The 23011-nt window shown below is 42.4% G+C and overlaps 1 protein-coding gene across 1 annotated transcript in view; it reads right to left on the bottom strand.

Annotated features, from left to right (window-relative positions):
- The window catches only part of PRKCE (protein kinase C epsilon), a 1012677-nt gene that overhangs the window by 559061 nt on the left and 430605 nt on the right, over positions 1-23011 (bottom strand).

Here is a 23011-nt window from a genome sequence, read left to right as displayed (position 1 = left end):
ACGGATCTGTATTTTTTTTTCGTGAAAAATTGTTTTTTGGCTTAGGGCACGCTAACTCCCGTTCATGTGTACTAACAAAAACTAATGATTTTTTTGTTAGTGCGCACCAACGGGGGTTAACGTGCACTGAGGCAATGGAGGGTAAAGTGACTTACCCAAGGTCACAAGGAGTGACAGCAGGACTCAAACCCTGGTCTCCTGGTTCATAGTCCACTGCTCTAACCACTATGCTAATCGTTTTTTTTTTACTCTTTCGGATAATAGAAAGACTAGGAGGCACTCCATGAAGTTAGCATGGGGCACATTTAAAACTAATTGGAGAAAGTTCTTTTTTACTCAACGCACAATTAAACTCTAGAATTTGTTGTCAGAGGATGTGGTTAGTGCAGTTAGTATAGCTGTGTTTAAAAAAGGATTGGATAAGTTCTTGGAGGAGAAGTCCATTACCTGCTATTAATTAATTAAGTTGACTTAGAAAATAGCCACTGCTATTACTAGCAGCGGTAACATGGAATAGACTTAGGTTTTGGGTACTTGCCAGGTTCTTATGGCCTGGATTGGCCACTGTTGGAAACAGGATGCTGGGCTTGATGGACCCTTGGTCTGACCCAGTATGGCATTTTCTTATGTAAAGACATGTGATGCAAACAGCAGTTTAAGATTGTGGATATGGCTCATTATATACGCATGAAGCTTTGCAAAAGTGGGATTTTAAAAAGAAAATGCATGCTGGAGAGAAGATGGAGGGAAAGCAGACTAATTAAATAGTTTTTCATGCCCAATCCTCATATATTTCTGTAAAATTATACAAAGGAAACACAAGAGACAGCACTAATTTCCGTATCGAACATTCCCAGATTAAGGAGTCTGATGTTCAGTCCCTTCAATTTATGACTGCTTTACTAAAGCAATGGAAATGGACGTCCTGATATATAGACAGAGGAGATTTGTGAGGCAATTCCATTTGTAGGCCAATTATTAAATCATAATAAAAGGTAACATAACCAACCGTAATTATACATTCCATGTATAAATGGCATGGCTTTAACAGGAAGACAAAACATGTGTTTAAAGGTAACCCAACACTGCAGCCGACAGGCTCACACTGAGCAGTACTGAAATATTTAGTTTCCATATTTTATTTGTATCTTTATTTCTATGTGCATTAAAAATCAGACTTATAATATGGTACATCAGCATAAGTTAGCACTCAGTGCTAGAATCGGTAACATTGCTGTACAAGGAAGATGGCTAATGTATATCCTAATAAAATTATTTCACAAATAATATACTTAATATACAGCACAAACCACTAAAAGATGCAGGGTTTCTAGAAGATTGTGTGTGTGGTGCGGGGACTTAATGTACAGCTATGCACGGGTATAGCCAGAAGTGAATTTTTGAGGAGGACAAGGTTAAATAGGGGGACCACTGTGCTAGCCCCCCATCCCTTACTCCATCCTATGTGCTCTTCACAGCAGTAGCTACAAAAAGTGTTTAATTTCTGACAACATCCTGTATTGACTGTCTTTTCACTCTCTCTTTACCCTGGCTACTTTATTCAAGTGTTACCCTCTCTGTTATACAGCAGCTATGTAAACTGGCTTCCAACTATGCCAGGCATTCCTGAAGTTTTAAGGTGCTGAGAGGAGGGGAAATAATTACCTGTCAAAAATTAAATATAAAGACTTTGATGGCCTCAAATCTTTACAGGACTAGCCCAAAGGCAGTGATGTTTCCCTGTCCAAGTTAGCCTTTTCAAAGGTGCATGGCCCTCTGCTGCATCTTTAAGGGCTGACTCAGATGTGACATGATCCTTCTGCTAGGGGAGGGGACCTGAGCAAAATGTGAGGGAGCACAAGCTCCCAAAATCCCCCATAGCTATGCCCCTGCAGCTAAAGCATCACCACTGAGTGTCTACAGAAATCTGCAACGTTTTAATAGTCTGTGCTGTATATAAATAGTACTAGTGTATGTGCCCATACAAAATGATGGGGAAAAGTGTACCTCTTCTGGGAACACAAAAAAGAGTCACCCCTGTCACATTGGGCCATGAAAGTAATACTATCCCCCCCGCCTACAAAGGATCCAGCCCTGGGGGAAAAAGGGACTGTGAGAGAGTTAGCCAGCGAATGGGTGCAGCCCCAAAGTCTTCAATTCTTTTATGGCCTCACTGGGTAGCAGTCCGCACCCAGGGATCGGGGTACATCTGAATATAGCCAGTTAAAGTCAAAGTTATACAGAAACACAGAGCCAGCTAACTTTGAAACTGAACCAGTGATATTCAGACATTGCTGGTTAGATTGCAAAGTTATCTGGGTAGCTATTGAGGATATTTAGCAGGATATTTATCACTGACAATTTATCCAGCTAACTTTAGCTGGATAAATTATCCGTTTTATGTTTTTTGTTTGGTTTTTTTTTAAATTGACCTCAATAGACACGTACGTAAATAAATGTACATATACATGTGGATGTGCAAGTATGATAGCAGCCTTCCTCCAAATCTTTCCTCTTTATTTGCTGCCAGAAAATACCAGTCCCCAGATGACTGTTGAAGTTGCGCTGCAAACTGCGATGTCACTGATGCAGAAAGGAAACCTGGCATTGCTCACCGGACTGGCAACAAGTGACAGGATCTGCACCCATGTATAATCAGAATTTTAAACAAAATGCATGCAGGACACCACTTGGAAGTCACTTCTGAGCACTAGTTATGACTCTCTGTAGGTCAGGTAGAAATGGGGCTTTAAAATCATCCTGGTGAAGGTCGTCTAAATTACATTCCACCTTGTTAAACTGGAGATTTCTGAAGGTATCCTATTTTAAGGCTGAAGGTCTGTCTGCTGAGCTGACTAATTAACACCATTACTCTCCGTGAAAAGGGCTTGTGAAGATTTAAGCTGTGCTCTCCCTCTCCTCCTCACCTTCTCTCATACACCGGGTGAGATGCTGCCTGCTAATGCTCCAAGCAGCAGGAAGAAGAGCGCTGGAGCTAAGAGTTTCGGAGACTCCTCAGATGAAATGGGATTCGGTAGCTGGCAGCAAGTGAATAGGAAAGGCGGGGAGCAGACGCCAAGCTGAAACCCGCAAGCTTAATATTCCAAGCTGGATTTTTGTTCCGTTTATTTAACCAGAGAGGGCAACACCGCTTATGTTTTGCCGCGAGCCCTCTGCGTCTTTGCCGCTACGTTCCCTTTTCATTTCTTAAGGTAAAGCGAAACGCGGCAGATGATTTTCACTCTGAGGTGCACGCACATATACAGCACATGCCCTTCCAGTACGGTCGGACTGAAGATCAGTTTGCTCCTGAATACCATTCACAGAAATTTCACTGTGCTACCTCCGACCCCCCCAATACAAGCAGCATGTGCTATTCCACCCCTGTACAATGGAGAGCTCATTATGCCGTCTCTATAGCAACCAATGCGAAATCACATCCCAAATAAGATTTCTGAGAAAATTAAGTTACAGCCAGCTAATGTGTCTGTTGTGGACTCAAACAGTGAATGAGCAAAATGAATCAGCAGAGCAGATGGTGCGGACACCTAATGAAACCGGGACAAAAGAAAGTTACATTAAATACTGTCATTTCCTACATAGCGCTGGGATCTGACTTCTTCCGTGGTGGTTCACACAAGGGAGCTCAAATGTTGGTGAAATACAAGGGGAAAAAAAATGTCTTTTATAAAATAAAACATATTATATTAAAATACAGTAAGCGCAATCAGGCCAGGTGGTTTAAGCCTTTGACCCTCCCCACAAATCACTTAAGTATGTGAAAGGCAGTCAGGAAAACACTAAAAATGATAAATTAACTCTTCACTGCTCGTACATGGGTAATTCTGAACAAGGGAATCGCTGTCTTCCTGCCTTGGCCTTTTCTTCCTGCAGTAATTATAAAAATCCATGTGGGGGTGAGGCAGTCAGGTTTTCAGGATACCTGCAGTGGTTAAGTTTGTGGTGGTGCTGAAGGGTCAGGACGGCCTCAGGCCCTGTGAGCACATGCTGGCTCACAGACTCTGTGCTGATCTTACTTCAAGCTTCTGCAGCTCTTGCCACTGCACAAAAGGTCTACAGCACTGCAACCCAGGGAGGGAGGAGAGTGAAAGAAAAGGGGGAGACCGGAAGGGGCTGCCACTGAGCAGGGAGTGAACGGGGGAAGTCTAAGAAGAGGAGGCTGCTGCTGGCCAGGAGGCCGGGGGTAGAGACACAGGGAGCTGCAGCTGGGCAGAAGGTTGGGGGAGAGGGAGCTGCTGCTGGGCAGAGGGTTGGGGGAGAGGTGGCTGCTGATGGACAGAGGGTTGGGGGAGAGGGGGCTGCTGATGGACAGAGGGTTGGGGGAGAGGGGACTGCTGATGGACAGAGGGTTGGGGGAGAGGGGACTGCTGATGGACAGAGGGTTGGGGGAGAGGGGACTGCTGATGGACAGAGGGTTGGGGGGAGAGGGGGCTGCTGATGGACAGAGGGTTGGGGGGAGAGACATAGGGAGCTGCTCCTGGACAGAGGGTTGGGAAGAAGGGATGCAGCTGGACAGAGGGTTGGGGAGAGATACAGGGAGCTGCTCCTGGACAGAGGGTTGGGGGAGAGGGGGCTGCTCCTGGACAGAGGGTTGGGGGAGAGACACAAGGAGCTGATGCTGCTGAGTAGGGGGATTTGGTTGCTCAGGAAGTGGTTGGAGGAGAGAGAGATAAGAGGAGCTGTTGGACAGAGTGAGAGGAGGAGGAAGCTGATAGGCAAGGGGTGGGTGGATGGGATAGAGAGGAGAGATGCTGCTGAACAAGGAATGGAGGGGGAGAAAGATGGATGCAGAGTAAGGAATGGGTAGAGAAGAGAAAGAGGATTGCAGGACAAGGAGTGGAGGGACAGAAAGAGGGGCACACAGGGCAAGCAGTAAGGGGGGGAGGGAGGATGTAAGGAAGGCATGGGGGAGAGAGAGAGAGTGATGCAGGGCATGGAGTAGAGTAGGAGAGAGAAAGGGACGCAGGGGAAGGAATGGGGGTAGGGAAATAGGGGGACACGGGGCGCAGAATGGATTGGGAGGAGTGGGAAGGAGTGGAGGAGAGGGATGGGGGTGCTTTGCTGGAGCTGCCACCAGCTGTGCCTTCGCTGGCATCGATAAGTGAAGGGGGGGGGGGGCGGAGGGCGTAATTCTGAATATTCTCCCCTGGTGCAGGAAAACCTGGTCCCAGCGCTGCATGCGGGCTTGCTATAAGTTGGTTATTTCAGTTCAGAAAACATAGGAAACACAGGAATACAACTGATGACATTCGGCGTCCTGCGGCAGCTGAATAACATCACAGAAATGCTGTGAAGTCTGAGTCACACTGTCGAGGTCCTGTCAGTTTCTCTCGTCTTAGTTCCCACATCAGGACTCTTGAGTTTTGTGTAATTACGACCAGCAAAAAAGAACCAGTTCTCATTGATATTTATTACGCTCTTAAAATCCATCCTCAAGAGTAGCAGAAAATCCCTGTTTGGCTGTGAGCTTCCATCAAGTCCACAGTTAAGCAAGAGTTTTATCACAACACAAAATATGGGCGGACATGGTAAGAAGCGAGTAACCAGTGCCCCCATTGAAAATACTGGGATTCTGTCATTGATAAATCTGGAGTAGATTCTGCAGTGGGGCCCAAAAAGCGTTGATATGCCTGTCCCCGAGCCATCTCACAAACCACAACACTTTAGCAGGGAAAGATGATCTGGGGTGAAAACGAAGAGAGAAAACCCCCAACCCTACAGGAATGGGGTAAAACAAAGGGCCCGATTTACCAAGGCTTTTCTCCCAGTCTGTGTCTATGGGAAAAATGTTTCGTAAACAGGACCCCAAATTTGCATCTTCCCTTGGGTTCTTGACCTATCAGAGCCTTAAGGCACTTACCAAACGGTAATTTTCTGAGCAGAAAGCAATATGATTATAGGACCACCCTTTGGAGCGAAATGTTTCGGGAAGGAGTGGGTGTAGTTCTCAGAGCTCACGTCAGAAAAATGCCAGGTGGAATCCTGCCCCACTTGGAACCAAACACCGGGCTAATTCTGAATCACTAAAGGCCAACATAAAAAATGTTAGATCGCTTTCTTCCCCACTTATCCTTCAGCTGACTTTTTCTCATCAAGGCTCCCTCTCTGTTGCAGCCAGTGCCAGTCTTCCTGCTTCTGGGGCAAACGAGCTGCCTTAGAATGCCAGCAGTGAAAATAAAAGACTTGTCTCGTGGGATGAGTGTGATGCTAGTAGGCCTGAGTGGCCCAGAAAACGGGGATGCAGTTAGAAAATGGATACAGAGGCCCATATTTAAACGGTTTGACCAGCTACGTACAGGACATAGCTGGGAAAACCGGAGTTTTCAAAAATCCCACCGCTTTCACTGTCCGACTTATCCAGCTAAGTAGCTCGCTGGCTAAAAACTTAGCCAGATACATCAGGGTGGAGCAAAGTTAGTTATCTAAGTTATCCAGCTAACTTTAGGGCTTCCTCACAACAGTCTTTATTTATTTATTTATTTTTGGTTTTTATATACCGGAAGTTCCTGTATACAATACATATCACTCCGGTTCACATTTAACAGAGATAACTATCGCCGGGGAGGCGGTTTACATGGAACATATCGAATAAACACGGATAATCTATAGTAAAGTACAAACTCTTATGAAACAACTAGGATCAATTTAGTACAAACTCTTATGAAACAACTAGGATCAATTTAGTACAAACTCTTATGAAACAACTAGGATCAATTTAGAACACAACTTTGAACATATAACTGACGCAATATAAACAATAGATTATTGCAGTAAGAAGCTTTTAGCTCTCTGGGAAAGCTTAACGGAAGAGCCAAGTCTTAAGTTTCACTTTAAAAGTAGTATGGCACTTTTATGGCTGGATAAACTCACCTGACTCACTTTCAGATTGTGGGATATATTCAGCAGCATACCCACACCACTGAATATCCGCTATAAGTTACCAGTTAAGTTTATCTTAGTAATTTAGAAGGAAACCTCGTAGCTGAATATTGCCCCCGTAGTAACATACTTAATGATGGATCAAATTGCTCATTCAATCTGCCACTTATTCCTGTCCGGGCTGTCGGGATAATATCCCAGCTGCCAGCCAGAGAGCCTGACTACTTGTAAAAATTTGACAGCTTTTGTCATGTTCCTCATTTGCATTCTACCATCTCAGGCAGATGAGCATTCAAAATCTCCTATAAGTTCACACCCAGAAACAAACCCCCTCCCCCCCCCGCTTCCCATTTCCATTCTCAAAGCTTTGCAATAATCTGAATAGCTACCGGCATCAGTCTGGACATTGCCCAAACCATCCAACCTCCTAGGTCTCCTGCATAGCCTGCCAGACAGACCCAGCGGCTAGTTAATACCATCGTAGCCTGCCACGCAAATCTCACGGAATACGTGATAAAAAAAAAGATAGTCTTCCCAATTTATTTCTTGGTGCAATGCCACAAATCCCGGTTAATCTCTGGTTTTTCCCTGAGTGGGGATGCTATAAAATAAAATCAGCCACCCTTCTCTAACATATCCTGCCAAAGGCAAAGCAACCTCTGTCATTAGACTTGCGCTGGGAGACAATGAGCAGTTGCTAGGAAAGGGTCAGAAACATGCACCCAATTGTCCCTATGACAACCACAAATGCACAATGTCAACCAGAGAGGCTGTAGGAACCACACAGTCCCATGACCGGAAATGAATTCTGAGCTGAGTTTTCCACATCAAACTAAGGTGTTTGCATCTCTGATAAGGATGTCAATGCTAGCCTACTTGGGTTATTGCTGTCAACACTTGTATTTATTTTAAACATTTGTTACGCTTCTCATCACTAAAATTGGGCTCAAGGCAAGATACAATCAACAAAGACCTGTTATAAAAAAAATACAACAATAACTTACTAGTGCTGACATTACTTTGGCAATTTGAATGATATATATAGAGAGAGAATCATATGAATGTGTCATGCATTCCAGTATAAATGAGGTGATTTCATATTAACACCAATGTATGGTAAAGAATATATCACAAGAGCAAGCTGCACTCAACAGCAACCATCGGGGAACACAAGAGGTTCAGCTGAGCTGAACTAAAGGAAGGTTTGTATGAAATATCAGCTCGTTTCCCAATAATTGTTTCAGTGCTTAAAGATAAATGAAGCTCCTATTATTTCTGATGAGTGCAATTTTTATTTGCTGCAAAATTCAAAACTACACAAGCAAAGTGTGTGGCCAAGTGAACACATCTGGACTGGAAGCCAATTTTCCTTCCTTAAGACAGACCTTCCAACTGACAAAAAAAACAAAAAACAAAGCCAAAAAGGTCTAAAGGCCTGTACTAAACATCTTCCCCCATGAACAAAAAATGCTTGAAAACCCTTAGCATATCCAATCCTAATCCTTAATAAATCTACATTCTTTCCAGAACAGACTTTGGCTTGATGCAAAATGAAAAACTTATGAGAAATCTAGACTCAGCCTTTGGTACAGTACTAATTTACAACATATTTGTGATTCTTTTGAAAAAAAAAAGAAGCATAGCAGGTGACAAGATGTGCTAAGTTTAAGACAGAATAAATGGCGCACTAGGGTCACTGAGCATGACATGGTGTCCTGCACAGGCAAGCATTCCATTATTTGTGATGTAGTGTGCTTATCCTGAACTATTTCCGAATATTTATAAAAAAAAGGAAGTAACAAATTATAGAAAACTTCTAAGCCACCAGGCAAGGGACCAAAAAAGAAAAAAAAGTTAATAAAAGTATCCATGACATTTGCCAATTCTGACTAATGAAGACTGGCCTCTGACTCATTTCTGCTGAACTGAGTGCTGTCAACTGTAATTAAACAGTCTTAGTTTTTAGCATTTCTCATAATGCACACCATATTTAACAAATGGCTACTAAGATGAATTCCAGGACTCTACTGGAACATATATTTTATTTATTTATTTTTAACTTTTATATACCGACATTCCTGTATAAAATACAAATCACACCGGTTTACAATAAAAACATAACTTCACCTGTGAGCATTACATAGAACAATCAACAAATTATATTAAAAGCATACATTACCTTTGTCAGAAATGTAGAACAATTATAAAGTAGAATTGTTAACAAGGGATATATATATGCATGGCATTGGTTGTTTGTCAGTGCTAGGGGGAGAAGCAAAAGAGATTCTTGAGTCCATGAGGTCAATACTCAGATTTATCCGCTAAGGGACACTGTTTGAATTTTCATAGCCAGATTAATAATTATTTATCCAGTTAAACAGTTATCTAATTAAGTGGTGGGCAGGACAGAGCATTCTGGGGCCTGGCTACTTCTCCGGCTAAATTAGCCAGATAACTTAGACCTGCAGGTCTAATTTATCTGGATAAGTTTCTCTGACTAACTTTTTTTTTTTTTTTTTTAAATTCTCTTTATTAAGATTTTCAAAACATTACAAATAAGGATTCCATTCCTTACCATAAGGTATAGCATATCAATATTTCATTACACATAAGTAATAATATTTAATCAAAACGTTTACTTATGCTATATCCTTATTTTACCATGAAATCTGAGAGATCGAATTTAGGTAATTGATGGAGCAAAAAAAAAAAACCAAGTCAAAATACTAAAGCATAGTTGAAAGTGGTCGAGTTAAATCATTTACCTGATACTTAACAGAATTTCAAGCTGTTCCTTCTTTAGAAATCAGGAATTTCTCTAAGTGCTCCGGTTCAAAAAAAACATAACGTACATTCTCTATTGTCAAAACACATTTGCAAGGAAACTTGATCAGGATCTGTGCTCCAAGAGCATGTGCTCTAGTACATAAATTCAAGAATTTCTTTCTTCGTATTTGTGTCGATCTTACTACGTCTGGATATACCCATATTTTTTCTCCCAAGTACAGTTTTTCCCTATTTTTTAAGAAATTTCTCAGTACATTGTCTCTTTCAACAGGGGTTGCAAATGAAACAAATAGTATACCTCTTCTCTCTATCTGTTCCTCTTGTGAGGTTTCTAAAAACCCCGTTAGATCTTCTAAGGGTGACGAGGTCACTACATCACCCCTAGAAACATCTTTATCTCTTGTAGGTACACCTTCCCCTTCACGTCTCTTTAAAGTATCAGATATAAAATATACTTTAATTACATGTTGAATACCCTTAGAAGGAACAACAGTACCTCTTTCATGTATCTACTTAATTGTTCTTTAGGAGAAATAAGTTTACATTTAGGAAAATTTACCAATCTCAGATTATTATATCTGAGATTATTCTCCAGATTTTCTATTCTCTTATCTGTTCTAGAGTCTTCCTGAATCAAATTTACCTGAACTTCTTTAATTTTAACTATCTGAGAATCCAGCTCTTGTACTTTAATAGAATTTGATAACACTACTGGGTTAACTATAGTAGATTGTTCCTGAAAATTTTTAAAAGCTTGTGTTAGAGAAATAATAGTTTTCTCAAATACAGAAACAGCATTCCATATTACATCTAAAGTAACAACTTCTGGTTTCTCTAACAGAGTAATCTCAGGAATATTAAACGGAGGTTTCCGAAAAACTTCCCCCGATTTCCCCTTATCCGTTATAATTCCCCCTACCGGGTTTCTTGGTACAATTTTACCAGAATCACTTACTGTCCCGATGTTAATTTCTTTCAAGGCGCTCAAAACTTCCTCGCCTTGAATTTGACCATATTCAAAACCAGCTGTGGCTCCCTCGATCACATTCCCTTCCTGGGACACTTTTGGTTTCAGGGGGTCTGCAGTCTCAGCTGATCTAATATGGACTGGAGGAGAGGGGGTTTCAGGAGCCCCAGGGCTCAAAGATGTTTCGTCGATGGGTTCTGGAATGTGCTCCTGTTCCATTAACCCAGCCGACACTCCTGAGATATCCACGACCGCGGAGTAGAACTCCTTAATCTTTGTTTGCACTGGGGAAGGCAAGCATGGGGTCGAGGTTCCTTCCCTCACCTTCCCCTTTCTTTTCGTATGCGGCATTAGGAAATCTGTTCCAGAATAAACAAGAAAAGAGTTCTGCTTACCGACTTCTTCCAATAGCACAATTCAATCTCTCAGTGAGAGCTGTTTGCTGTGAAGAGGTGAAAAGATGAAAAACTTCTTAAAGGAAAAAATTCTTATCCAAAACTTTGGAGGGATTTCTCAGCCAAAGCCGCGCGCCCCTTCAGCACGTGCGGCTTAGGCTGCGCGCCGCTGCACGCCAAGTTTTTAAAGGCGAAGTCCCGGCGGCGTCCGGAAGTGACGTCACGCTACGCCCCCTTCCCTACCGGGGCTTGAAGTCTGTTTCAATTAGACTCGCTAGCGTAGAGGAAAGCCTCCTTAGCAGGAACAAGTCCTCACCTCCTCTCACAACGGAAACAGCTCCATCTCTGACTAATTTTTAAATGTATTCAGTGGCACAGCTGCACCACTGAATATGTGGCTGAATATCTATTTCTAAGAGAAGAGGTGAAATGAGAACTGGAAAAACAAACGGGGCCAAATGTTTTTTTGTCCTTGCACATCCCTAGCAGCGACAGGTAGAAGGATCAGAAAGTATTCTGTCTCAGGGTTTGGATGAGATGCTGGTGAGGGGAACATGCATGTAGACAGGGAGGGGGACTGGAGGGAAGCTGGAAAGGTTTGGTGAGCCGTGTAGAGGAGGAAATAGCATTGGGAGGGGACAAGCAAAGGCAGAAGATGAAAAGATTGCTATGAAAGATGAAAAAGTGGAAGTATTAGGGCAGAAGAAGGGAAACAGGGTATGGTGAGAGCGACAGAAAAAAAAGTAGGAAAGATTAAAAGGAGAACGATTAGAGAGTGACACTGGGACACAGAGCAGACGTTGCTGACAAGTACCGATATATTTTTATTTAGATCACAGATGAAAATATTGTGGCAAGAAGTCTATGAAAACACTGGTAATCAATCATCAGTGAAGAGTGATAATAGATATTGTCTTGTGATTTCAATAACTTGGAGTGGAGCGCCTCGTTTTTTTTTTACCATTACTTAGCATGTGGCAGAGGAGAATGAGAAGAGTCAAAACCAACAGCAATATTGTCTGTGATCTCCCTCTTCCTCCCATCTCAAAATGCAGGAAGACAATAAGGTGCCAGGCTCTACATAACATCACTAGAAAGTAGACAGCATACCTTCCTCACGAATACACGCTGGATCCTTCTCAATCAATCTTATTACCCCAAATCTCTCTTGAAGTGGAGTGGATTTTACTAGTGTGACTGCTGATTTTCCATTTGAAAGAAGGCTATATGTGCCTGACGTACTAAAAGGGATTTTCTGATTTTGTGTCTCCTGGGAAACTGCTGAGTGCATCTGGCCGTTTGTCAGTTTATTTATTTATATTCTGCATTTCAGACACCTCAAAGTGGATTCCATTCAGGTACTGTAAATATGTTTGTCCTCAGAGGGCTCACAATCCAAATTTGTAGCGGAGATAATGGAGAGAGAAGTAACTTGCCTAAGAAAAGGCAAGTCACCAGGGGTATTCTGGTTCTCAGCCCACCGCACTAACCACTAGGCTACTCCTCCACATAGCTACAAAACTGAAGACGGCTGCAGGAGAAGCGTGAGAACTGGGACTTGTATTCTGCTGAGTACTAGGGACTACATTTTAGCCATTTCACACAGTGGAGAGAAGCTTCAGATAAATGTGGGCGTTAGAAGAAGGATTACACTTTCTTCAATTGGAGTAATTGAGAAGGAGATAAATCATTAGAGAATTGGCTTCCATAAATTCAGAGACTTTAGTAGAAGAGTGAGATCACAAATGTTTTCATCCTTATTCTTCCCTATTGTTCATCAATTTCATTTACCATCTAAGTGCTGTAAAGAATCTTCGGTCAATTTATCAGCTATCAGTAAAGGAGTTGGAAACCACATTGCCTTTTAGTGTGATCATTGCTGCTATTGACTGTGGAGATTATCAGTGCTGTTTACAGGGACTGGAAAAAGAGCTGCATACTTTGGTTAATGCAAAAGGGCCTTGAAGCCATGCTTCACCCCACAGGGAGCACGGGACCGCAGAAATAAAAATCTATCTGAGGAGAACTGTTTGCAAATAGGATCTATTTTATTTCTATGTGCCTCTGGGTCCAAGATTTGGGTCTTACCCCACCCGAGGGTTACAAATCGTTTTCAGTTGGAGCATCGCTAATGAAAAGTGGTGTACTTCCACACTTTTGTTCCAGTTCAAGATGCATCCACAAAGGCTGACCCAAATAGTTTTGCTATCATGGAGCCAAGGTTCAATAAGTCCCATGAACGGGATATGGCTGTTTTGAGCTAGAACCTGTCAGGAAGGATAGGAATGGCAGAAAAGGAAGAGCAAAGCACGTTGAGGGTAATTTTCAAAAGCATTTACATGTGTAAATGAAACTACTTTTGTAGTAATTTTCAAAAGCCATTTATTCAAGTAAATTGAACTTATGGGAATAAAATCTATGGACAAAACAATGGCATATAATATAGAAAATTTAAAAAGCCCACTTACATGGGTAACATGGATTTACATGTGTAAAAACCAGTTTTATGCGTGTAAATGCTTTTGAAAATCAGGCCCTTTGTGCAAGTAACTGAAATGTATGGAGAAAGGAGGAGACCTTCTGGGCTGTTCTGGAAAGGGAGATGGCACTTCCATTTACATGGGTGCGGTCTACAGACCTCGACTTAGGCGGAGCTAGACTAAGATCTAGTCGAAGACAGCCAAAAGGGCGAAGAGAAAGGTAGGAGGAGTTTTAACCTGCCAAGATGTGGACTGATGTCTCCTGGCTGTGGAATTGGTTAGAAGTGGAGAAATCCTGGACTCCCTTCAAGAGCCTCTCAAAGAAACAGGCAATACTGAACCTGGCACAGCACTTACAAACTGTCAGGGTTTGACTGAGCCATAAGTGGTCTTGTGGCAATGTTTCCATGTACTTTGCTTTCACAAAGAGGCTTCGGGTCTCACAGTCAAAGGTGGTTGGGAGGATGGAACAAAGTGGCACAACCACCAGCAGGCCAAAAGTACTGGGAATGGAGTCCGGTGCCAGACCTAGCAGTCCAGGAGGCCAGAACCAAACAAGGTAGTCCAGAAGTCAGCAATTTCGGTAAGGGAGTCACTGAACCAGCAAAGGCCTGTCTGTTCCTTCTGGTCTTATATCCTGTTCCTTGTTAGGGCTCCACCCTCTCTTGTTTCAATCACATGTCCCTGGGACTGTGTTCTAATGCTTTCCCAGAAAGGCCATATATGCACAGAGGAGTCTGCTTTCTTTGTGCTCCTATTGCTCTGCAGCTCGGTCTGATGCCTCTGATACTAACACTCACCAGTTCAAATCCAGAGGCTCCTGATATGAACAGAGAAAGCATTTCAAATGTTCCAGTGGGCACCCACCTCCAGTGATCAGATGAAGAGCCAAGGAGGAGAGGAGTCACATGACAGTCAAAATCCTGGATTTATAAACTATCACTTGGGTAAGCTGCATGTAATCAGCAACAGTATACAAAGGCAGTCAAAAAAGCAAACAAAATGTTGGGAATTATTAGAAAGGGAATGGTGAATAAAACGGAAAATGTCATAATGCCTCTGTATCGCTCCATGGTGAGACCGTACCTTGAATACTGTGTAAAATTCTGGTCGCCGCATCTCAAAAAAGATATAATTGCAATGGAGAAGGTACAGAGAAGGGCTACCAAAATGATAAGGGGAATGGAGCAGCTCCCCTATGAGGAAAGACTAAAGAGGTTAGGACTTTTCAGCTTGGAGAAGAGACGGCTGAGGGGGGATATGATAGAGGTGTTTAAAATCATGAGAGGTCTAGAACGGGTAGATGTGAATCGGTTATTTACTCTTTCGGATAATAGAAAGACTAGGGGGCACTCCATGAAGTTAGCATGGGGCACATTTAAAACTAATCGGAGAAAGTTCTTTTTTACTCAGCGCACAATTAAACTCTGGAATTTGTTGCCAGAGGATGTGGTTAGTGCAGTTAGTATAACTGTGTTTAAAAAAGGATTGGATAAGTTCTTGGAGGAGAAGTCCATTACCTGCTATTAATTAAGTTGACTTAGAAAATAGCCACTGCTATTACTAGCAACGGTAACATGGAATAGACTTAGTTTTTGGGTACTTGCCAAGTTCTTATGGCCTGGATTGGCCCCTGTTGGAAACAGTATGCTGGGCTTGATGGACCCTTGGTCTGACCCAGTATGGCATGTTCTTATGTTCTTATGGAGTGAACTGGAAAGAATAAGGGGAGAAATTATAAAGCACACACACACACTGTTGTCTGTACTCCCCTTCATTTTGCCATAGAAAGACCATCGTGGCTTCTGGGCACAAGAGATCCTATCTGGGGATATTCTGAAGATATTTCTTCCCTGGATAAAAAATGAAAATGTGACAAGTGAAAACAGTGCAATAAGGGGATGCAGGACCTCCGTAAAAGAATGTATTTATTTATTTATCAACATTTAATATTCCATCTTTTACTGATTATGGCATCAAGGCAGATTACAACAAAGTTAAAGCAGACAATTGTTATAAAACGTAATGAAAACTCTTTATTGGGCAAAAATGATGTGAATATGTCTGAAGAACAATGTGAATCAACTAGTCAGTAAATCGGAGAATTCACTTTGCAACGTGTTATTCTTCAAGACTCTCGCTATACCTTTTAGCATAAACGAATTAACAAGTAAATTCCCAACATGTTTAAGTGATCAGACTTCACCGTTATTTAAGAAATATGAGAAGAAGAACCGGTGAAACTTGATTTAAATCACTTGATTTATACAACTCCACACTGGTGCTGGTACAGCAGATCCTCGGCCTGCTCTAGCGTTCCTGTTCTTGGCTGTGTCACTTCACCTGTGCCCCGATACGTGGCTCCTTGGTTATTCTTGATCATGCTAGCACCTGCTTCTTTTCTTCCCTACCCCAGCCTGCCTTTCTCTGAATGGGTCACTTTGGCATATGAACTCTGCCTGGAATTAACACTGTGTTTGCTCATTGGACTTGTCTCCTGTGGTTTCCAGTGCTGTTCTTGGCTTCTCTGCCTGTCCACTGGACTCTGCTGGCAAGTCACTTCCCAGTCATGAACCACAATGTTTATCAGATGAGTATTTTTCATTGCATGCCTCATGCTTTCTTCCATGTCGGCTTGTGTGTTGGGCCTGCTATTGTGGCAGGTACTGTGTAGCGCTTTTGTTGTGTGCGTGTCACATATACTCTGCACACTTGTTGCACTATCTTTTCCTTTGTACCCATGTGTGCACTCTGTTCTTTATATTGTGTGATTTGCACGCAGTTCACTGTGGAATGCAAAGGAAACTTATAGTATATGCTGTGTGCATACAGAATGAATTTTATATCTGTTATTGCTACAATGTAGCCTGTCTCATTTTACATTTTCTATTTTTTTTAGTACATTCTAGTTTCTCGCTTTCAGTTTATCTTCATATTTGTAACTGCTGATAGATCTATCTCAAGCACTTTTTCTTCCCCTCCCCATGCTCTATAAAAGTCTTTTTTCAGTGCAAGCAAAATATGCCCAGCTAGGGGCCCACAGACTCGGCTAATGTGAATCCTAAGTCAGACTGCCCACCAGGTGTCACCGCTGCATGATGACCAAGACTTGCTACCCTCCAGTCTAAAGGGAGTGAACGCTACCTCCACAGCATCCCCTGCCCCATCAGGGATGGGAAGCATAAAATCTGAGCACAGCAGTGTGCAGCTAACTGCTCACCCAGACCTTCATCTTATCCCCACCATCTGCCTTCCTACTGTTGTCCAAGATTTTCTCAATCTAGGCTTTGAGAACTTATTCCAACAATTCTGGGGTTAATATTTGATGCTTATTTAAGGTAATTGAACTATACTGAGCAGTAACTTATATAACCCAAGCTCTCCTTCAAATATTTACAGTCCCACCATCCTATCTGATCCTCAATTTAATCCCCACATCATTCTTTTCAATCACATCTTTACTGCATTATCCTAATTGTTTTTTGTTATATCTTTTCTGTCAGTCTTCACTAGACTCCAAACTCTAAGGAGTAGGGACTATCTATTATGTGTCTCTGCACAGCCCTGCATACATCTGGTATGCACTACACAAAATAATAATGAGGGAAATATTCAAAAAGCAGTGGACATTTTATTCAGCAAAAGTTAGCCAGATAAGTTATCAGGAATATACAGAGGAATAAATGTCCCACTGAATATACTTTCCTAAACTTATCCAGGTATACGTACCCAGATAATAAATCTCCCTCAGAAATTGAAAGTTAAGTCATGATAGTTTATCACGGGAGCAAAATATCATGGGAGGTGTCCTCGTGATATTTGAGTCCTCCCCGACAAGCTATCACAGCTGTAACAAGCGTGATTTGTTTACTGCAACAAAAAATCACGATGCAGTATGGACTTTTTCTGCACGATGGCAGCCCATCTCAGCCAGGGCCGCCATCACTTACAGGACCCGAGGCCCAAAAAAGCACTCCCCCGCCAAAACCACAAAAATAATCACCCCAGGGGTCTTCAGTGACCCCCACTCACCACCTTCCAAAACAATACTAGCCCCCCACCAATAAATTTTAAAAGTCTGGGATTCCACCTGCACAGAAACAACTCCTCCCTTCCTTACCCCACCCCTTAAAATGGAAAAAAACAACCCTTATTTAAATGACCTTGCTCTCCCGGCCCATCCTTCCCCCTCATTCAAATAAATTACAATCTAGGGACTTCCCACTGCACCTATCCATAAATAGATACCTGGTTGTCTGATGGGAAGCTTCCAGACCCCCACCCCCCATACCTCTAATTGCAAGCATTAGGGCTCAGTGGGGGCCTGGAGTGCTACCTAAGTTCAGGCCTGTCAGCGCTGTTTTTCAAAATGGTGCTGAACTTATCCTGTCCCTAACACACGATAGGGGCAAGGTTCGGGGACCTGAAAAATGGTGGCGATGGGCCTGGAGCTAGGGGGCCTCCAGGCCCTCACTGAGCCCCAATGCTTGTGATTTCAGGTTGGGGGAGGGTGAGTTGGAGGGTCTAGAAGCCCCCAACCACCAGGAATCTATTTTTGGATTGGGGGAGGGGGAGGTTGTTGGACCCCTAGACACCAGGGATTGTAATTTATTTGGATGAGGCTGGGAGAGGGGAGAAAGGTCATTTAACTAAGGGGGCTTTTTCCATTTTAAGGGGAGGGTTGGGGAAGGGAGGGGGCCATTACTGAGCGGTTGGAATCCTGGACTTTTATTTATATATGGGAAGTCAGTGCCGGCTTTGAAGGCAGCAGAGAGGTGAGCAGGGGGGTCTCTGAAGACCCCCCAGGTGATTTTTTTGTGGCTTTGGGGGTGTGTGTTTTGGACACCTTGGCCTGTTAATTTTCCTGTGGGAGCATTGGGGACTTGCGTTAGTGGTTTGATGCTCCCTCGTGGAAAATAACTTCACCTTCATCAAACATGCTATAATAATGGGACTGACTTTTTTCAAAGTCAACCGCGTTATTTTATTACCAAAGTATTACCTATGCATAAGCTGCTTTGGATTTAGATTTAGATTTATTATATTTTATATACTGTCACTAAGGACCCATTGTAACGGTTCACAACAAAAATAAAACATCATACTTAATCTAAAATACATCATTAATAAACCTAAAATACATCATAATTAAACTAGAATACATCATAAATAATCCTAAGATACTTCATAATAAAATAAAACTAAAAGTACATCATAATTAACCTAAAAACAATTAGTTACGATCAAATCTAAAACATATATGATCTTAAAACTATTGGCAACTACTCAAAACATAAAGTAATGGTTAAAACAAGCAAAAACAGATAACGCATTCCTCATTTTGCATGTTTTAGACAATTTTATGCATGCAATTGCATGCAAAGCAGCTTATTTCTATAAGGGGAGGAAGTCTGCTGCTATATTATATAATATCATGATATCACCTTATCGCGGTTTAGTAAATCCACCTATTAAACGGTTATGTCTGAAAATACATATACCCAGATAAGTACTGATTTAACCGGCCGTATCAAAACCCAGCCAGTTAAGTTAAGGAAAATATACAATTAAAAAGAAGAGGTTTGTGGGCCAGCAGGAATGATCCTCTAACCTCCTAATAAACTGTAGCTTAATCAAGAAAAACACCTGAGCCCCTGCCACCCGAAAGATTATCAAATTTTGTGTGCCCATGGGACTGAGGAGCCTCGCCCTCCTCGAATTCAGGTACACAGTCTGGCATCCAGTCCCCCTCATCATGCCCAGTGTCCCCCGCCCCTGCAAACCAAACCCAAATCCTCCTGTTCCCTCCGGCAACCCTACTGACCAGACTAAAAGAAATTGGCCTATGTGACACCATACTCAAATGGTTTGTCTCATATCTCTCTGGCAGGTCCTACTCAGTAAGAATAGAATCATCTCAATCAAAACAAATCCCCCTACCACACGGCATACCCAAGGATCATCCCTCTCCTCCACACTGTTCAACATCTACATGCTCCCCCTCTGCAACCTTCTTTCCAAAAAAGATCTTACATTTTACATTTATTTATTTAAGAGTTTTTATATACCGTCATTAAGTTATTTACCATCATAACGGTTTACAATAGTGCACCAATATCCAAGTGAATATGGATCATAATTTACATAGGTGGTGCCAGTACTATTCGGTAACAAACAATATGGACTAATATAATTTGCTATAAAGATTATGCATATGAAGAAAATCAATTGGGGGATTGTCTGTTTTATAGCGATGTATCCTATGTTTTGACTACAGTTAAAATTAGTGGTGAGCTAATTTCCAGTAGTAACTGGATTTTGTGAGCTTGTTGCTACATGTCCACTTATTCTTGTTTACCTGCTTGCATCACTCTCTTTGTTGAAGGCTAGTTTGAAGAGCCAGATGACGTACAGATTCTGCTCCCCCTCAAATCATCCCTCAAAAACACACTAAAAACCTGGGACACCCACCTGTCGGATATAACTCAACTCCTCACCCAGCTGTCACTCTCCCTCAACCACAAAAAAACTGAAATCCTTCATATCTCCAACAATCCCAACCACTATCTCAAACATCACAGCACAACAACCCTCCCGAACCAACAACTAACCCTTTCAGCAAGGAACCTTGGAGTCACTCTCGATACAGAAATCAACCTCAAAAAGCACATCAACACCATCATCATAGATGGATTCTTCAAGCTCCAGACCCTCAAAAGACTAATGACTACAGAACCGTCCTCCAGACCATACTATTCTCAAAGCTTGACTATTGCAACTCCCTTCTGCTCGGCCTCCCCACAGCCACAATCAGACCACTGCAGCTACTACAAAATGCAGCAGCCAGATCCCTCGCAAAGAGAAAGAAATCGGACCACATCACTCCCATCCTCAAGGACCTCCACTGGCTACCCATCACCTTCCGAACACAACACAAAGTTCTATCCCTCATCCACAAGTCACTCCACAATGACAAATTGAACTGGTTAAGCATGCCCCTACGATACCACACACCACAACGAACCCTCCGATCCTCTAATACTGGTCTTCTCCACATCCCCACCCCAAAAGAAGCACATCTAACCATAACAAGGGAACGCGCACTTTCCATAGCCGGACCCTCATGCTGGAATAACCTTCCCCTCAACACAGCTCTTCAAAAAACACCTAAAAACCTGGCTTTTCCGGCTAGCCTTCCCCCCATGATCAAACCCCCCAACCACTGCTCCTTTTTTGCCCTGCCCCTGTTACCCATTTCCTCGCCCCCAAGTCCCTGGTCGCTTGCCGATCACGTTCACCACGTTTCTTTTTAAAGACTTTCTAGTCCCATTAAGATGCGTTAGAAGAGTTTCGTATCATTTCTATTTATTTTATATTTCTATATTTTTTTATCATGTTGCCTTGTTAGATATACGCAAGAACTTCAAGTTTCATTAAGCTGCATTGTTAAAGATATGTTTCACTGTAAGAAAAAAGTACCCCCCCCCCCCCGCTTATTTCCTTTCGTTATCTGAAAACCGATGTGACATCATTGATCTAATGTCGGTATATAAAAATGTATAAATAAATAAATAAATAAATCCTCCATGCTGCCAGGTGCGCTGTACAACTGTAGCGCTCCCGGTGGCGTCCAGCGTTGCTTTGGCAGAAACTGTAATAGCTAAAGCTATCAGCACTGCTGTTGGACCTCGAATCCTGTAAGCAATGCTGGGCATGGCTGGGAGTGCTGCAATTAAAGCATGCTCCTGGTGGCATGGGGGATTTGAGGGGTGCTGGATGGGGCAGGCAGCAGTTACAGGGAGAGGGATGAGGACATAAGGAGGGGGGCCCAGATGCCAGATTTAGTTTCTGTATTTGGAAGGGAAGGGTGGATGGGGAGACTTCTCAGCTCCATAGGCCTGCTATGATTTTGGTAATCTTTTGGGGGGCTTAGGGGGAGGGGCAATTTGAGCACTATGTCCATCATCATTTGGAATGATTTTGCGAAGTCAGGGTTGGGAGATCGAGCCTGCAGGTCTGCATGGATATTTTTTCCTTTGGCTGCCACTTAACCAGCTACATCATTTGAATATGGCCAGTTATCAGAGTACACATTCCTAGATAACTTGAACCCTGCTCTGAGTTGGCTGAATAACTTATTTGGCTAACTCTGAATATTGCTATTAGTCAGGAAAGTTATCCAGCTAAGAGAGCACCATCCAGGAACACTCTTAAAAAATGCTTCCAATTTATCCAGATGTTTTTTCTGGTTAATGACTTGTCCAGATAAAATGTATATCCAGCATAGCTCTCTGCTTCAACGGCAGGGGAGAAAGACCGATACTTCACGCATATCCAGCATAGCTCTCTGCTTCAATGGCAGGAGAGAAAGACCGATACTTCACGCATATCCAGCATAGCTCTCTGCTTCAACGGCAGGGGAGAAAGACCGATACTTCACGCATATTCAGCATACCTCTCTGCTTCAACAGCAGGGGAGAAAGACCGATACTTCACGCATATCCAGCATAGCTCTCTGCTTCAACGGCAGGGGAGAAAGACCGATACTTTACTCATATCCAGCATAGCTCACTGCTTCAACGGCAGGGGAGAAAGTCTGATACTTCATGCATATCCAGCATAGCTCTCTGCTTCAATGGCAGGGGGAATGAAGAAAAGTGGATCTATATACAGACAACAACCAACAAGGACTGAATTACATAGTCTGGGTAAACAAATAAGCATGGGTGTAGCTTGCTTATTGTGGCGGTTACTACCCCTAACTAATTAAGCTACATATTTCACTTAGATGCAGTTCCAACATTGCTCTCTACATTAATGGTGGGGGTGGAAGGGAAATAGAACCAAAAGGTTACTAAGAGCCAAGAGAAACAGATAAGTATGAGAAAAAAAAAGTGTGAAACTTGCTGGGCAGACTGGATGGGCCGTTTGGTCTTCTTCTGCCATCATTTCTATGTTTCTATCCAGCTACAGAGGCTGGATATTTAATTCTTGGCTTTGTCTGGCTAACTTAAAAGTTATCTGGATAAACTTCTTTGAATATGGACCTCTAAGTGTTTATTTTAACTGATAGAAAACACAAATTTTGGGAAGTCAATTGTTTTCCCTTGTTTTATTGGTAGTTGAAAGAAGAATAACTTACAAATTAAGTTTAACTGAAATATGGCATTCAGCAAAACTCTACCATCTCTTCAAGTGCCTGCAGCTTTGCTTCTAGCAAAGCCATCATGGTAATACTAATGTCATTTCATCCAGAATGAAGTACCGTAAATTCTTAGATAACCTCCAGCTCTTCAATTCATATCCAGAACTGAATGCAACATTGTTAAGCCTCCATAACAGAGCAAGAAATTCCATTTAATATTATCCTCGTCTCTGAATTATGCCGTTATTACTGGAACACTGGATCAAATGGAGGTGAAGGAATGGCAAGCTTGTAGAAATAATGTAGGTAATGGTTTTAATAGGATGCTTGAAATTCA

Source organism: Rhinatrema bivittatum, chromosome 3 (genome assembly GCF_901001135.1).
Source record: "Rhinatrema bivittatum chromosome 3, aRhiBiv1.1, whole genome shotgun sequence".
NCBI classification, from domain to species: domain Eukaryota; kingdom Metazoa; phylum Chordata; class Amphibia; order Gymnophiona; family Rhinatrematidae; genus Rhinatrema; species Rhinatrema bivittatum.
The sequence above is the reverse complement of the archived record's forward strand: the minus strand, read 5'-3'. Positions and strand labels throughout refer to the sequence as shown.